General features: G+C 39.4%; 1 long non-coding RNA gene across 1 annotated transcript; it reads right to left on the reverse strand.

Moving 5' to 3' along the window:
* Positions 1–6,347: 6,347 nt before the first annotated feature.
* LOC113603434 (uncharacterized) lies at positions 6,348–9,396 on the reverse strand. Its single transcript, XR_003425020.2, has 2 exons — positions 8,284–9,396; positions 6,348–6,568 (listed from the first exon to the last, which is right to left on the reverse strand). It is a non-coding gene; the product is annotated as an uncharacterized LOC113603434 (long non-coding RNA).
* Between the last annotated feature and the right edge of the window lie 7,186 nt (positions 9,397–16,582).

The following is a 16,582-nucleotide window of genomic DNA, read 5'->3' on the forward strand; positions in this document are numbered from 1 at the left end:
AGAAACTTTATTTCTGCTAATGGGTCTCTTTCTATTTTGACCCTCTGTTCCACTTGCTGAAGATCACTTGACCTAGTCACTTCCAGATGATCCTGGTCAATTCAGATGGAAAGCTCAGGCCCATTCAGGATTTTCCTCTTATTCTCCAGTTCATTTCTCCCAGTTCCTGGGACTGCTGTCTGTACAATGGTGGTCTGCACTGGTATTTTCTGGGAGGAACAGTCGTCCGGTAGTTCTTCAGTCATCTGCTGAAGAGACTGAAATCTCCCCATACAGACCTTCCTCGACTTACGATGGAATTACATCCTGTTAAACCCATTTTAAGTTGAAAATATCCTGAATGGAAAATATTTTTAATAGCTTAGCCTCGCCTCGCTTAGACGTGCTCAGAACACTTATATTAGCTTATAGTTGGGCAAAATCATCTAACACAAAGCCTGTTATTTTATAACAGAGTGTGGAATATCTCAGGTAATTTGCGGAATACTGTACTGCAAGTGAAAAACAAAAAGGTTGTGTGGATGCAGGATGGCTGTGTGTGTATCATTGCCGACCCCTGTGATCGTGTCGCTGACCGGGAGCTGAGGCTACCACTGCCCAGCATCACGAGAGAGGATCATACTGCATATTGCTGGCCTGGAGAAATACCCAAATTCAAAATTCCAAGCATGGTTTCTACTGGATGTGTGTGGCTTTCACACCATCCTGAAATTGAAAAATCATTAAGTAGAACCATTGTTAGGTCAGACCTTCTGTATTTACATCTATCAAGAGGTCTGTGCCCTATCTGGCTTCCGTGGCCCATGGGCTGTGTGCTGCCTTCTTCATCATCCCTTTGCTTCCTTCCTCCCCTTTCCCATATCCTTCATTTGTTCTCTTTCTCATTCCCTGACCCCTCAACACACACACACACACACACACACACACACACACATGAGCATGCACATGTACACATACATACATACATGCACACACATACACACATGCACACCATTTGTTGAACACAGTGTCAGCCCTACAAAAGTTGCTAAAATGTGGTCCTTGGCCTTAAGGAGCTCTCAGATAAAGGAACCTACATCATCAGGTAAGGTAAAAAAATGTTGCCTTGCAAAAGCCTGAATCTCTCAAAAGAACTTTCCTTTGAAGGAAGCCAAATCTCCAAGCACCGAAGACACTGAATCTTAAAACCATCTTGTCTTTGAATCATCTAAGACCGAATCCTACCCATTACCTGCCTCACTGCCAGAAATAAGAGCCCTGTAGGAGTTCACAGGCTCCCTTTGTTCAAGGATAAGCAGGGAGAGAATCATCTTCACCATCTCTTGTTAATCATCCTCACTTGACTGTGGTTACTGATGAGGTAAAATCCCTCGGCAAGCTGAGGCAATATTTTCCAAAGGAAAGCAAGTTTTGTTTTGCATTCGGTCTTCCTCATCATCACAAGTCATGCTCAGGTTCCCAGCCTGGATCTGCCCACAAGCGACCATCTGGCCCACAGCTGCTGCGTCCAAATGGAAACACTCCAGCCCGAGTATTCCAAGGGCTCCTTTTACTTCTTGTAAATGGCAATGTCTGTGTTGTAAGTTACCCCCATCCTCTTCACTGGAAAGGCAACCACTGTCATTTTCTGTCCTTTTTTTCCCATACATGGTTGTTTACGGCAGGAGCACATATGTCAGGCATATGGCAGGGGTGTAGTTGGCTTCAAATGTAAGCATGACCAGTCGCATTTCATCAACTCTGTGAGAGCAGCTCTCCAGGAGAAACTCAGAAACTGAACTTGTAAGGTTGGAGTTCTGGAATCCAGCCAAATCCATGTTCATTTGGTCAGGAGAGCCTGCTGGTTGAGTGCTAACAGTGGGCTATGCACCAGAGAATAACGTATCCCTCCCATTTTCTTGCCCTGACCAAGCCCAATGACGTGGGTCAGGAATAACAATAGTTAATATTTATAGAGTGCTTATTATGTGCCTGGCACTTTGCTGAGTGCTTTATATTCATTATCCTATTAAATACTTTTAACTACCCTATGAAGTGGTTATAAATATTACCCCACTTTAAATTTTTAAAATCTGCAGCTTCAAGGTGAGTCATTTGTCCAAGGTCACACAGACTGTCCCAGGGCTTTCTCAAAGCACTCACAGAAGGTGCTAAAAACAAATACAAGAAAACCTACAAAAACTCTAAACCCAAACCTTTCCAAAACCCAGTACTTATGGAATGAGTAGCTGTTGAATGATGGATAGTAAGTTTGTGCCTTTACAATGGAAAGCTGTTTGTTTTCTCCACTAAAAATATGAATCTTTCCAGTCAACTTGGCTGGAAATCATCTACACTCAGGAACATGATAGAGAAAAGTGTCACTGTCACACTGACCTGTCTAGGGACTGCTCTCATCCCACACAATCTGGCAGCTGGTCCTTCTTATATGAGAACAGATTACAATTAGTGTTGTCTCATTTATTTGGGCCTGTGATTTTCCCTTTAATCATGCTGTTTGCTTTATTAACATAGTCTCTTTGTTCATCTTGTTCAATCCTGTCCACCTTCAAGTTCAGTGCAGATTCTGTCTCCTCCTGAAGGCGTCCTCCAGGGTTCCTTGATCTCTATTTGCTACTACAATGGTTATGATTCTTTAACACCTGATAGAATGTAGCAATTGGCAGGAACCCAGCAGATTATGCTTAGAGGGTAAGGCCTCAGGCTCTGGGTAAAGAGGGCTTTAGGCAGATACTGTCCTGTGTCTTGGACAGTCCCTGGGATGGTGGTTAATAACGACTTAATGATCTAGTCTTTGTGGCCAGACCTTTGGTTCTATGTCCTTCATGGCTAACACATCCTTCTTTCCTCCACCTCTTGATACCTGTAGGCTTCAAATTGTGCCTACATACATAGACACAACCTTATAATGACTGAGATTTTAGACAGTATTCCAATTGACATTCAGGTGTTTATACCAGGCAGTTAACCCACATCATAGCATGGGTCCAGTACTCAAAGAGCATGGCCGATTGGAACTCAAACAAAATATGTAAGTTTCTAGGGCTGGGATTTTAGGACCGTGGAGGTCTTCTGGATTCCTTCTTCCTGTATCTTCTTTCTCACTTTTTGCTCCTTCCTGAAGTTCCACTCTTGGAATTTCATTCTCTTGGTTGGTCATATAAAGAGGCAACCATTTGGGTTTTGATGATCATAACAGTATGCCTTCTGTGTGTTAGAACTAGGGTCCAAATAATCTCAGAGCTGATATTTGATCAGAGTGTCATAGTTTGCAAAGTGCTTTTAGAGAACCTCTACTGAGCCTTAAAATTCTCTATAAGGAATAAGAAGATTCTTATCCTCATTTTTCATATGAGGAAACCAAAGTTTAAAGAGACAGAGTTTCTGATCCAAGGTCACATGGCCAGCAAATGAAGGACTAACATGTTCTGTGTCCCCAGGTTTTCCACCAAACCATGCTTCCCATTCTTAACATTCCCCCAGACACTGCTAACCACATTAGAGTGACCTGGGATGGTTATAAAAATACCAGTGCCAAAGCCCCACCCCAAGAGCTTCTAATTCCACTGGTATGGTTGGAGCCTAGCCATCATTATTTTTTTTCATGCCCCCTATTTCTAATGTGAGAAACATTGGTCTATCATCTTTATTTCCAAAATAATTGATGAACTACAAAGGATTGTACAAATTGATAACAGTACAAATATTAGTGGTTTTTTTTTCTTTTCTTTGTAGTAGTTGCTGAAAGCCAGACTATTAAAACCACTGAATCTCTGGACAAGTAAATTTTCTGTGGATACATGAGCTTGAAAATCCAACTCTTGTGTCATTCTAGAAGACCGTTTCCCATCCAAACTGCATGCTCCCCCAAGTGAACTAAAAGAGGTTATCTCCTTTAACTGGTCAGCTATTAATATTTATGAAGCTGTTTGTGCTCTGCAATTGCTCTGCCCTGGAAATCACATTTACAAGAGCTATCACCAGCTCACTTTTATATCTGACCAGCTGTCCAGAGGAAAAATGTTAACTAGTTTACAGTTTATACTTTCTCAGAAGTTTTATGGCGAAAACACATTTTCCAATAAGTACATTCCTCTCTTTCTCTGCGTTTCAAGCATAGCACTTTAGATGCGATCAGTGGCTTGGCCCTGGAAACACAGTCTGCTACTCCTGGCCGGTGAGGTCAGCGTACTCAGCAGTGGCAGGCTGGCGGAGCCGTCCTAAGTGCAGACTCCTCTCGCTCAAAAGGCAGGGTCAGTTCTTCCTTCTGTGTCTCCCGTGCAAGGGGGTCTGATGTGCTGGGAAAGTTACAGAGACAAGTGAAAGGAGGCAAAGTGGGAGAGACATTTTATCTTCTGAGTAATTAAAACCCAGCTAATCAGAAGCTTCGATTAATTAGAACCCCCTTCCATTGCAGTGGGAAGAGATAAACCCTTACAAGACATAGTTGTTGTGAACCATTTAAAAAAGGAAACCTTTCTGGGATGCTTGGGTGGCTCAGTTGGTTAAACGTGGGACTTTTGGCTTCGGCTCGGGTCAGGATCTCAAAGTTCTTGGGTTTGAGCCCCACTTCAGGCTCTACGGTGACAGGTCCTTTGTCTCCCTCTCTCTGTCCCTCCCCTTTTCACGCTCTTTCTCCCTCATAAATAAATAAATATTTAAAAAAGAAAAAGAAAGAAAACCTTCTTTGTCCTAGGTTTTATTAGTGTAAGAATTTAAAATCAAAGATGATCTTTATTCATCTTGTATTCTTCATACCTAATACAGTGCCTAAAGTATATCTGCACTTAATATATTTGTTTTCAAATTCATTAAAATAGATTTTTTTAACATTTACTCACCTTTGAGAGACAGAGACAGAGCGTGAGCAGGGGAGGTGCAGAGAGAGAAGGAGATGTAGAATCCGAAGAAGGCTCCAGGCTCTGAACTGTCAGCACAGAGCCTGACATGGGCTGGAACCCATGAACCATGAGATTGTGACCTGAGCCAAAGTCGGATGCTTAAACGACTGAGCCATACAGGTGCCCCTTTCAAATTCATTTTTATTTTCATCAAATAAACATATGCTCGTAGGTTTTTTTGTTGTTGTTTTTTAAACAGTATACTTTCAAGATTTATAATGAAAAACAGCCTCGGCTTTCTTCCATTACATCCTGGTTCCATTCTCTAGCAACTTTGATATTTTGACTATTTTTTTCTGACATTTTTCTTCTTGTGTCTAAATAATACATTTCTGCTGACTTTTCTGGATTTATCAGTTTTAAAAATTATCAACTTTGGAAACGATCTGTTTCCAATTTTTATTGGATTTATCAGATTTATCAGTTTTAAAAATTGTCAACTTTGGAAACGATCTGTTGACCCATTATGGTAGATGGGGATCCAGTTGTGTGTTACTTCCTTTCCCCCTGACTTTTCTATCCTTCCTCTCCCTTTGAGCATAGTTTATGTGACAGTTCTGTTAAGTACACATTTACGTTACTTTGTCTATGTAAGTATTATTTGCTGCTGAGCCAAGTGGTTATTCTTCGATTATATTTTCTTTCTTGTATGGTTTGTTTTCTTTCTCAGGTTAACTGCCTGCTTTTATGTTTATTTCCTTCCTTTTGCTAAAAGTGTCTCAAATTTTTCAATAATTCCTTCTAAACACAATACCTACATGCTGTCAATACTATTTTTTCACATGTGCTGATATATTGTCATATGTATCAAATAATCTCTTAGTTCCATTTTGATATTCCCTTTGGAGACCTCTTGCTCTATTTTTGTTCAAATCTTGATGGGCTGTTCTGTACAACTGCTTAACAGCTGTCATCTGTCTGTAGTAAGAAGCCTCTGAGTGGCCCCCTAGGGATCCCATGTCTTGGTATTCTTGTTGTTGTGTAATTTTGTCTACTTGAGTGTGGGCGGGAACTATTATTCACTTCTGATAAACTTATGTGCTAAGTGTTTGAGAAATACTGGAAGAAGAGAAGGGGAAGAACAAGGAAAAAACCTTTTATAATTCAGATAAAAGACAGTGTTGATTTGAACTAAACAGTGGCATTGGATATAAAATAAATGGCAGGATCAGAGACCTCTTAGAATAGATGGAAAACCATCCTGTGTGATCAGTCTATTATCTGTTTGATATATATTAAGTATCCGTTAATGTAATCTACTTAGATTGTTAACTTCTCAAGGGCAGAGAGGAGTCCTCATGTAAGTTGCTTATCTGAAGTTTTCAAATTAGAGCTGCGCATAAAGTGGGTGTCTGTGGCACGTGTTGTCTTGCATGTCCCCCAATGGCCCTGTCCACTCCTCACTTCCTTGCCCCCCGCCCTCACAGTCCTGCTAGATGACTGGACTCATTAAAACTCAACCATTTTCATGTTAACCTTAAATGGGGGACATTGAGTCTATGGCATTTCTCTCTGGTTATTTGGACTATTGGGAAACAGAATATATGTATGGGAGTAGGATTCATAGGGCAGGGAAGAACAAAAGTGGCTGGCTGGTGAAATGGTTCCTCTGGCAGCCACCCAGTATACTTCTCTGCTTCTTCAACAGTGACCATCCATTCTTCCTGCTGAAAAGAAGCAATCTGTTTTAAGCCAGAAATATCATGAGAAGGAGACCAAGTTTCCACAAGTGAAAATTATATTAATTATATAACATCTAAGCAGTTCATGGGAATCTGAAAAAGTATTCCTTTTACAACCTCTTGCAGGGATCTATATTCACTGCAGTTGGACACATGGATTGGACCCAGCATAGATTTCCTTTTCCACTCAGAGATGCAATGTATATACTCATCCTAATTAATCAAAAATATTTTGGACAGATGCTCAAGATACCCACACGGACGTTAGACAAAGAGGGAACAGAATAGCATTGTACTCTGTAGCATTATCAGTATTATATACTTCATTCCAACATCCCTAGAACATTTATGGTCTAATTTCCTATTGAGTAAATGTGTGAAGAAAACGTATATGGTTTTAGAATGGATCATTAAAAATAGGAGGCACCAAGGCACCTGGTTGTCTCAGTAGGTAGAGTGTGTGACTCTTCATCTCGGGGTTGTAAATTCGAGCCCCATGTTGGGTGTAGCGATTAATTAAAAAACTTCTTAAAAAATAATAGGAGAAACCATTTCTTTCTTCCTCCCTTTGTTTCTTCTCACGTCCACTTCCTGCCACCTCTCTTTTTTCATCAATTAGTTGAGTAACTGTTACGTTCCGTCCACTAAGTAAGGCAAAATTAAGAAGAGAAAGCCTAGTATATTACCTTAAGATCTGGGAATAATTCCTCCCATTAATCAGGCCCTGGAGACCAAATTTTAAAGCAGCCTCTCCAACAAACAATAAAACAGTTTTGCAATGGGGATCTGCAGGTTGGTGACTTCTACACCCAGCCTGTTAAGTTCTTTGTTCATGCCCTCATTTTACGGTTTACTGTCTGCTTCCCCTTCACTCTAGTGGACTGTGACCACCTGGTGGGGCAAGAGACTAATTTTCATTTGGGTTTCTCTTCCTTGCCTTCTGTACCTCATCTCCCCCCCCCCCCACCCCCATCCCCACCTTCCTGGACTGTAGGAGCATACACTGAATAACATGTGTGAAAGCAATCTGAACTTCTTGGAAGTCAAGAGTGACAGATTCAAGGCAGGGCATTGTGATTTTCTTCCTGAAATCTGCTGTTTAAAATATTGACTTCAATAACAGTACTTGATGTTAAAAGAATTAGCCTATTCCATTTATGATGATCTTTTAATTGCAAGAATCTAAAGGCATATAAAACATTGATTCAAATGACCATTAAAAATGGGATCAGATGGTTTCTTAATTACAGTAGTCGCCTCACTTTATTAGTTAGGAGAGGCTAGGCTTATGCTGTGGTAACAAACAACCCTGACATCTTGGTGATTTAACACCTCAAGTTATTTCCCACTAATGCAAAATCCGCTGGAAGTCCAGGCAATTCTCCGGGGCAGCTGCCAGGGCAGGAATTCAGCGGTCCATACCACTTCAGTCTGGGACTCCACCATCTCAAATGAGCCTTTCTCCATGATTGCTGGGACAGAGGAAAACCAGATTGGAGAATCATGCAGAGCACTACACTGACTCAGCTTGGGAGTGCCATATACCATTCCCACTCATTTTTTTATGTTCTTAAGTAGGCAGATGTCCCTCCCTCTCCCTGAAGTACTAGGAAGTGTAGCTTCCCTTATATACCCAGAAGGAAACAGGAGCTAGTTATTGAGAAGCATTAATAATGTTTACCATACTACCATACTTAAACTAATACTCCTGGAGCTAGCTCCCAATTCCATGGATGATAAAGCATAACAGTTATAAAGTTGAAAGGCAATCTAGTACTAACAACTCATTCTTAGAGATAGGGAAACCAAGAATTTGTGCCCAAGGTCATGAGGTCACTAATTATGAGTCAGGAGTAGAACCCAGAGCTCTTGATGCTCAGTTCAGAATTCCTAGTCTCGTGACAGTTCCCAAGTGCTTTCCTTGGGAGGTTAATAGGTAACTCACATACACGAAAGTGATCCTGTGGTCAAATTAATCCACAAAGACAGGTTAAACACTAGGATAAATAAGGCTAAATAGGTTTATTTGCAGGAGAACTCCTCAAAGCCCTTAACATAATAAAATACATTGTGAATCTTCATGTAACAGAGTATCCAGTAATTATTGACCATTTTTGAACACAGGAAACATCCCCTTCCCTGTAATATTTATTTTCTTCAGAGTACCTTATAAGTGAGGATCACACTATCATATTACCCTTGCAAAATTGTTATGCAGACAAAGTTAATCTTTGGAAGTTAACCTCATCAATATTGTTTAATAGAGATATTTTTTCTCTTCACCCCTCTTAAGTACCCATTTCACTCATAAATCAAAATCATTCTGGTTTTAAGAGCTATATCCCACTGATACATACCACTAATCTTACATTCATACATTATCTCCACTCATATGACAAATAGGTAGTGAGCATAGACTTTATGCCAGGTCTGATATTGATGGTAGATACTTAAAGATGAACAAAATGTGATCACTGTTTTTATACTGCAAATAGACTAAAATGGGAGACAAAACCCAAATAAACAATATAACAAAATGTTCTAAGTGCTATTATAGACACAAGAATAACATTCTAGGGGCACACAAAATAGATGTGACCAATTTCTGCTCTTTCCAGTGAAGTGAAACTCCTAGGGGATTTTCTCAGGAACTATTATTAAGTCTTTTCAATCCTTTATTTGAACAAGTGGTTTCCTGGCTCTCAGTGCTGAGATTTTCCCGTACACTAGTGACACTGTATCTTACCCACTCTAGCCTACTGGGATAAGCAGACAATGTCTTGGAATCTTGGCTTAGTAGCTCATGTAGTGGGTCTCCCTCCCTACTCCAGTCATGTGCAGATTCAATAGCCTTCCTTGTATATTTTCATCCAAGTCCATAGCAATTTTGTTCAAGGCAGGGCCAATGACCCACTTAGAGAACTACTCCCACTATTAGAAAACTTCATGCCCTTGGAGAATTATCTTCTATCTTTAAACCAATTTCAGTCTAAGTGAAAGTTCTGAAGGACACAAGAAACATTTAAATTGTTCCAAATGGTCCACTGCCTTCCAAACATTCTTCTTGTAGAAATTTGCAACACAGAAGTGAGACCTTGTGGTTGTTACTGATCCTTACTTTTTTACATGTCCTTTTCTGAATGTTCATTGAGTTCCTACTAAGGTGCCAGAGGTGGTGATAGGCAGGCAAGGGACATTCAATTCAATCCCCATAGTGATCTTCTAAGTTAGGTACTCTTTCCCTCATTTATAGGTGCAGAAACTTGAGACAATGAGATTTTACATGTCTTGTCCAGAGATAATTATGCCAATAGGTAGATGAGCTGAAATTGAATCTGGGTTTATTGAATTCCAGGTCCAAAAAGTGAAATTCCAACACATGCTGTGTTTCATCCTGAGACCTCACTGGTCTCTGAATGCAAGTATGCCAATCATTTAATCAACACTTGAATTCTCTTTCCTTATTACCTGCAGAGTCTTTTCCAATTATCTTTGGGAGTCCACAGGGATATATTACATATATTCTGCTCCACTGGTTCCTAAACCAAAGTAGATTCTTGGGTCCTGCCTTTAGAGAATTTAGATTTTATGGGTCTAGGATAGTGTCCAGGAACCTGTATTTTTAACAAAGTGCCCTGACTAACCTGATGACTAGTCAGGGTTTAGAACACTGGGTATTTGTTTGTTTGTTTGTTTTGTTTTGTTTTTTTACATGCTGTCATATACTGAAATTGGGGATTGAGGCCCAAATGGTGGGTAAAAGATCAGCAAAGCATCCTGTGATGCTTTTCAGAAAATTAAAGGTATTATCTCTCTCTCAGTGGTTCCTGGTACTATCTTCCCTCCTCAGCAATACAGCCCAGGAATCAAACTAGGCTTTGGTCTTTTCTCCTTACTTATTGGCTAAAGAAGGATAAAAAACCATGATGACTATACCATCACAAGGTAGTTGGAATGTGAATACAACAGTCCATCTCACTCCTCGTCTAGCCTAATCATCTCTCTGGAAGGCTACTGCAATATCTTTCTAATTTGATAGCCTGCTTCTACTCTTACCCCTTGGTCTAGCTTTTCCAGTTTTATAGAAGGCTAAATCCATTGGAGAAATTATGCAAGGTGTTTTGGAGGCAGAGAGAAAGGAGAAACTCATCTTTGAGAGGCCTTATATCTAAGAAGAGACATTCCTCATTGGGAAGTTCAGAAATGTTGATGAGGCTTAAGAACCAAGGATGAGACAAACCTGAGTAGATGGCTGGGAGATAGGACATGCTAACAGAGATTTAAAGAATGTATCATAAGCTGTGTCAGTGATGAGGTATGTTGTGACCATGATATATTGGAGATTAAAATGCTTCATCTCCTATTTTGGAGGTACTATGTATATATACAGGATTCTTGGGAAGGAGAGGGTTTCCCAAAATGATAGCTAACGAAGTGTACAGACTTGTAGGATATTGGTGCAGCATATTGACGATGGATATTGATAATGGGGAAATATTAAATTTAGAATTAATTGAATTTATAGAAAATAAAGTCACTGTTTCTTGCTGGTTGGGGAGATGACTCACATCATTCATATGCAATGTCCTTCTGGCTGTCAATATACATGCAAAACATCCCATAATTTCGGACAAGCTGTTTTATTGACAAAATGCAGAGCTGATTAGATGCTACTTCTAATTTTAAATATTATGGGAAAGGCTTTATCTGATAATATTTTATTTAAGTGATATCCATGAATAATTATGACCTTGAACTTGAATATAATAAACTGGCCTACTATAATTGGTGAAAATATGTCTCATGCTTGTCATCTTCAGCAGGAGATTGTGCCTTCCTTGAGTTTAAGTTTATTTATTTATTTTTGAGAGAGAGACAGAGAGAGTGAGCAGGGAGAGAGAGAGAGGGAGAGAGAGAATCCCAAGCAGGCTCTGCACTGTCAGCACAGAACCTGATGTGGGGCTTGAACTTACAAACCATGAGATCGTGAACTGAGCCAAAACCAAGAGTCGGACGCTTAACCAACTGAGCCACCCAGGCACCCCACAAATTTGTAGTCTTAAATTTTAATGTAATTATTTTTGCATTGCACAGAATAGTATCTGACACTTGCAGGTGATTGGTAAAACTATAAAAGAAGGAGAAGAGCAATACATATTAAAAGAGGAGAAAGTGCTGCAGGTGATCAAAAAGTATGATAGTGGAGAAAGAGAGGAAAGAAAAAGTGGAGAAGGCAAGAAGAATAAGAAGGGGAAGGAAGGTAAGGAAGAACTGTGAACATTTGACAGGCAGGAGGAAACAGGTAACAGGATGGAGTTGAACAGGGAAAATATCTCTCATTTTCCATCAGATCAGAATAGGTTGTGTCTCCCAGGAAGTTTCAACCAAATACCAGGGATCTTTCTGTCTCCCTCAGAAAGCATTAAGCTTCATAGGAAGCAATTCCATAAAGCTTGGAGATCCACCAGTAGTCTTTCATGGACAAGTTTATAACCTGTAGTGGAGAGTACACAAGATTCAGGAGAACATTCTTACTTTTTATCTGATTGATTTAATATTGACAAGGTCGTGTTGTGTCCAGGGAGAAACAGGGCTTAAGCTCTCACACTCCTCAAGAGCTGCATAGCTGAGCTTCAGGTGTTCCAATTGGACAGGTCTTCCAACTGGTATCCCTATTACCATTGATGTTGATTAGAAAATATTAGACTTTGGATGGGTTTTCTCCTCCTAGAAATAGGGAAGGAAGTCTTTCCTTATGCATACTTGGAAGATTGCCTTTCTGTAAACACATTATTGATTTTCCTTTTTCTCAATCATAAACCCAAACAATTATACCTTGTTTACCTTTCTCCTTTCATTTTCATCATCTATGCCATTGGGAAATCTCAATAAATTGTACAGCTAGAGTGACTGCCTCCATACTAATGTACATAAATGTAGCCAGGAATTGGCTAATGTGGCTTTGGCAAAATCACTATGGAAAGAAGAAGAGAAAGGAAAGGTATTTACTGGAATAATGCAGTAGAATAGTCAGAAACTGCCTTTGGCCAGATGTGCCCAATAGTCTCTTGAAAATGAAATGCACACCACTTTATAGTTTCAGCGTGTCTGTGCGTTGTTTCCTTAGAAAGGCGTGGCATTCCCTTTAGGATATAGGCACCTTTATGATAACCACTCTTCTGTATAAGTAAATTTTTCTCGTAATTGAAATTATTTATTTCAAGTCAAAAACTAAAAATGTTAACAAATATTGGTATACAAAATATATATTCTCTACTCCTTTGCCTTCTTGAACAGGGAGTACTAAATTTGTAACAATTTTTCTGATAAACCAGGATCATTCTCATGGACCTCCATTATTGAATTTGATGGTGGTAAAAGTAGGTGTTGCATTGCAGTTTTCTCTCTTCTTCTTCTTCTTCTTCTTCTTCTTCTTCTTCTTCTTCTTCTTCATCCTCTTCTTCTTTTTCTTCTTTGTTAAACAATAAACAGTGATTTTTCAAATCTCTCTGGTTTTCAATCTCTCTCTTCCTTTCTCTCTCTCTCTCTCTCTCTTGGATTCTCCTACCCTTAGGTTCATTCTATAAGCCTGTCAAACCATATGGTTTTGGTACCTGAGCTTTGTAATGACTATTTCATGAAGCCAGGAGAAATTTTTTTGCTTAATTTAAAGGCATATTTGGAGGATTGATTTTGCTAGAGATATGAATTGAGGAAAATGGAACACTGCTTTATCTAAACTCATACATTACTTCTTAACCACTGCAAGAAACTCTCCGAGCAGTCATTTATCACTTTTCATCAGACAGTGTTTTTATAGTTTAAATGCTGACTGAACTACTATGAACAACTCTTTTAACTTTCTTCCAAATTACTACCTTGTGCCAGTACAAACTGTTCATCCCAGAAACACACTGGTCAAGTCCTGAACTACTGTGTGTGTGTGTGTGTGTGTGTGTGTGTGTGTGTGTGTGTGTGAGAGAGAGAGAGAGAGAGAGAGAGAGAGAGAGAGAGAGACTGAGAAAGAGAGAAAGAGAGACAGGCAGGAAAGTTTGTCTCTCAATCTATTTTACTTTTAAAACAAATAATAGACAAATTTTTCACAAGTAAATTCAAATCATTAAAATGTTTCTGACTGAAGCTATTTTTTAAGGCCAACATTTGAAAATAACTTGGGATATACCAATTTTGTTTTTGTATTAGATATGGCATGAATGACTTCTATACACCAGTTACAGACATTCTGGTAACCAAAGCTGATGTCTAGCAGGAAAGATATTGGAATTACATCCACTGCAAGCTGAATTTCTGCCATTCATCATCAGTCATCAGTGACTTTATCCTGAGACTCAGTTGATTCCGTCCCACAAACGTTAAGTAATTATAGAATTCACAGGGTTACCATATTCACAGTCTCTTAATGTCAGCTTTTCTCATATATTGACTATGGCTAAATGGTACTTTAAAAATATCTTTGTGTATTCCAAATGTCTCACATGATATTCCCATGCTTCAGGATAACATGATACTCGACTGCCATGTGTGTTTCCAGCATAAGGCCGCTATACCTTGGCTCCAGTTTAACCAAATTCAACTCCTTCCAGAACACACTATGACAAATTGGAGAGAGTCTATAATCAGCAGAGGATTTTTGTGGCTTGTAAATGCACCCCAAATTGCCAATAATGAATATTCCATAAGCAAGAAGACTTTCTTAGTTCCAAATACTATTAGGGAAGCAAAGATTTCATCAAAAATACTTATTTTGTAAATACTTTTGAACTTAGCAAATGACTATAGAGATTAAGCAGAAAGACTCCAAGCATGAATACCATTTACATCCAAAGTGTGATTTTCATGTACAAGCTGACTTCAGATGAAACTTCTCAAAATCACACTCATCTTCCAAAGGAGGATGTTCATATTTTCCAAAGGTTCAATTTCTTGGTCCAATCAATTTTGTTTGTATTACTGGGAGATTTCTATTTATAAAAGGGAAGTGTTCCTGCCAGTGATTAGGAAATAAATTGTTCACTGTTTGGAAGACAATTGACTTTCTCAGGTGGCTAGATGTCTTTTCATGCTTTGTGGTTTTGCTGAAAAAGCAGAATTACATTAAACAACTTGATTTCAAACAGATATGTTTGGAACACTTTATAGCTTAAGGCCTTTGAGACTATCTAGTTAAGAGGCATGATTTTCAAGATGAGAAAACCAAAACCTAAGAGTGAAGGAAACATCCAAATGTATGTTGTAAGTTAGGTTGATCTAACTCTTCTGAGTTTCAGTCCCTCAGGTATTTCATCACATTCATGTAGCATCATACCCTCCCCCCCATTTTTTAAAGTTTATTTATTTGTTTATTTTGAGAGGAGGGGACGGGCAGAGAGAAAAGGAAAGAGAGAATCCCAAGAAGGCTCTGCACTGTCAGCGCAGAAACTGACATGGGGCTCAATCCCATGAACCTGAGACAAAATCAGGAGTCGGATGCTTAACCAACTGAGCCACCCAGGCACCCCTCTCCACTGGAGCCCCCACCATTTTTATCATTTATTTAGGACATACTGTAAACCAGGCACTATGATAATCTCTGGAGATATAAAGATGTATGAAAGAGTTTCTATATTCAGGGAGCTAAATAATGTAGTGAGGGAAAAACAGCAAGTATAAAACCAATAGTATATTTTACAAGATGTACTATAAGAACACAGAGTAGAGTGTGAATACCTTAGCAGGTAGAATAGGTAAAGGGGGCTGATAAAGACCAAGAAAGAGGTTCAATTCAAAAACTGAGTCTTAAAGGCTTATTAGGATTAAAGGTATTTCAAACAGAGAGTAGAGCAGGTACCAAGGATGTGGTACACTTGAAGGACAGCAAATAGTTTAGTATACAATGGGATCAAAATGAGATGAAGGTTACATGATGGATAGCAGTCAGATAATGAAAGACTATGTATATTGTATAATGGTTTGAACTCTATCACCAGATTATAGGAAGATACTGAAAGGTTTAAGTCAGGGCATGATGTGATACTATTTGCAATTTAGGATCACAGAGATTGTATCAGAGAATAAAGGAGCAGAGGCAAGGAGAATACATTGGAGGCAATAGTAGCAAGGGAGCAAGAAATGATGGTATGAATTAAGTGACAGTGAGGATGAAGCAAAGAAAGATGGAAGCGATGGATTTGATTGGTTTTTATTAATTGATTGGATGTGAGAAATCAAGGAAGGGGAAGAACTGGAGATAATTATAAGATTTCTGTCTCAGAATTCTGGTAGGTTAGTGACTTTTATCAGATTTATGATAGGAGTTTGGGATGCTATGGTTCGTCTTGATGGAGTCTTGATCCCACAGGGGATCTGTGGCTCTTGGGATCTGTCTTGGCTAGACTTAAAAGATTTAGGGGTGATGTATTCTCCCAACCCTACAGCACTTAAGTTAAAGTTCTGCCATAATAGAATTTGACAGAAGAAGTATAATCCCACCATATGTTATCAAGAAACCTTACTGGACCTCACTGTTCTATCTTTATTCTTCTTTTCCATCTTCCTTTTATTTTTTCTTGCAACAAATTACTTTAAGGGGCACCTGAGTGACTCAGTCTGTTAAGCATTTAACTTCAGCTCAGGTCATGATCTCATGGTTTGTGTGTTCAAGCCCCACATCGGGCTCTGTGCTGACAGCTTGGACCTGGAGCCTGTTTTGGATTCTGTGTGTGTGTCTCTCTCTTCCTCCCCTGCTTGTGCTCTCTGTCTCTCTCTCAAAAATAAACAAATAGACATTAAAAAAATTAGTTTGAGGGGTGCCTGGGTGACTCAGTAGGTTAAGTGTCTGACTCTTGATATTGGCTTAGGTCGTGATCTCACAATTTGTGAGATCAAGTCCCATGTCAGACTCTGGGCTGACGGCATGAAGCCTGCTTGGGATTCTCTACCTCTCTGCCCCTTCCCTTTGCATATCGCACACATACTCTCTCTGTCTCTCACTCTCAAAAA

Source organism: Acinonyx jubatus, chromosome D1 (assembly GCF_027475565.1).
Source record: "Acinonyx jubatus isolate Ajub_Pintada_27869175 chromosome D1, VMU_Ajub_asm_v1.0, whole genome shotgun sequence".
Lineage (NCBI taxonomy): Eukaryota > Metazoa > Chordata > Mammalia > Carnivora > Felidae > Acinonyx > Acinonyx jubatus.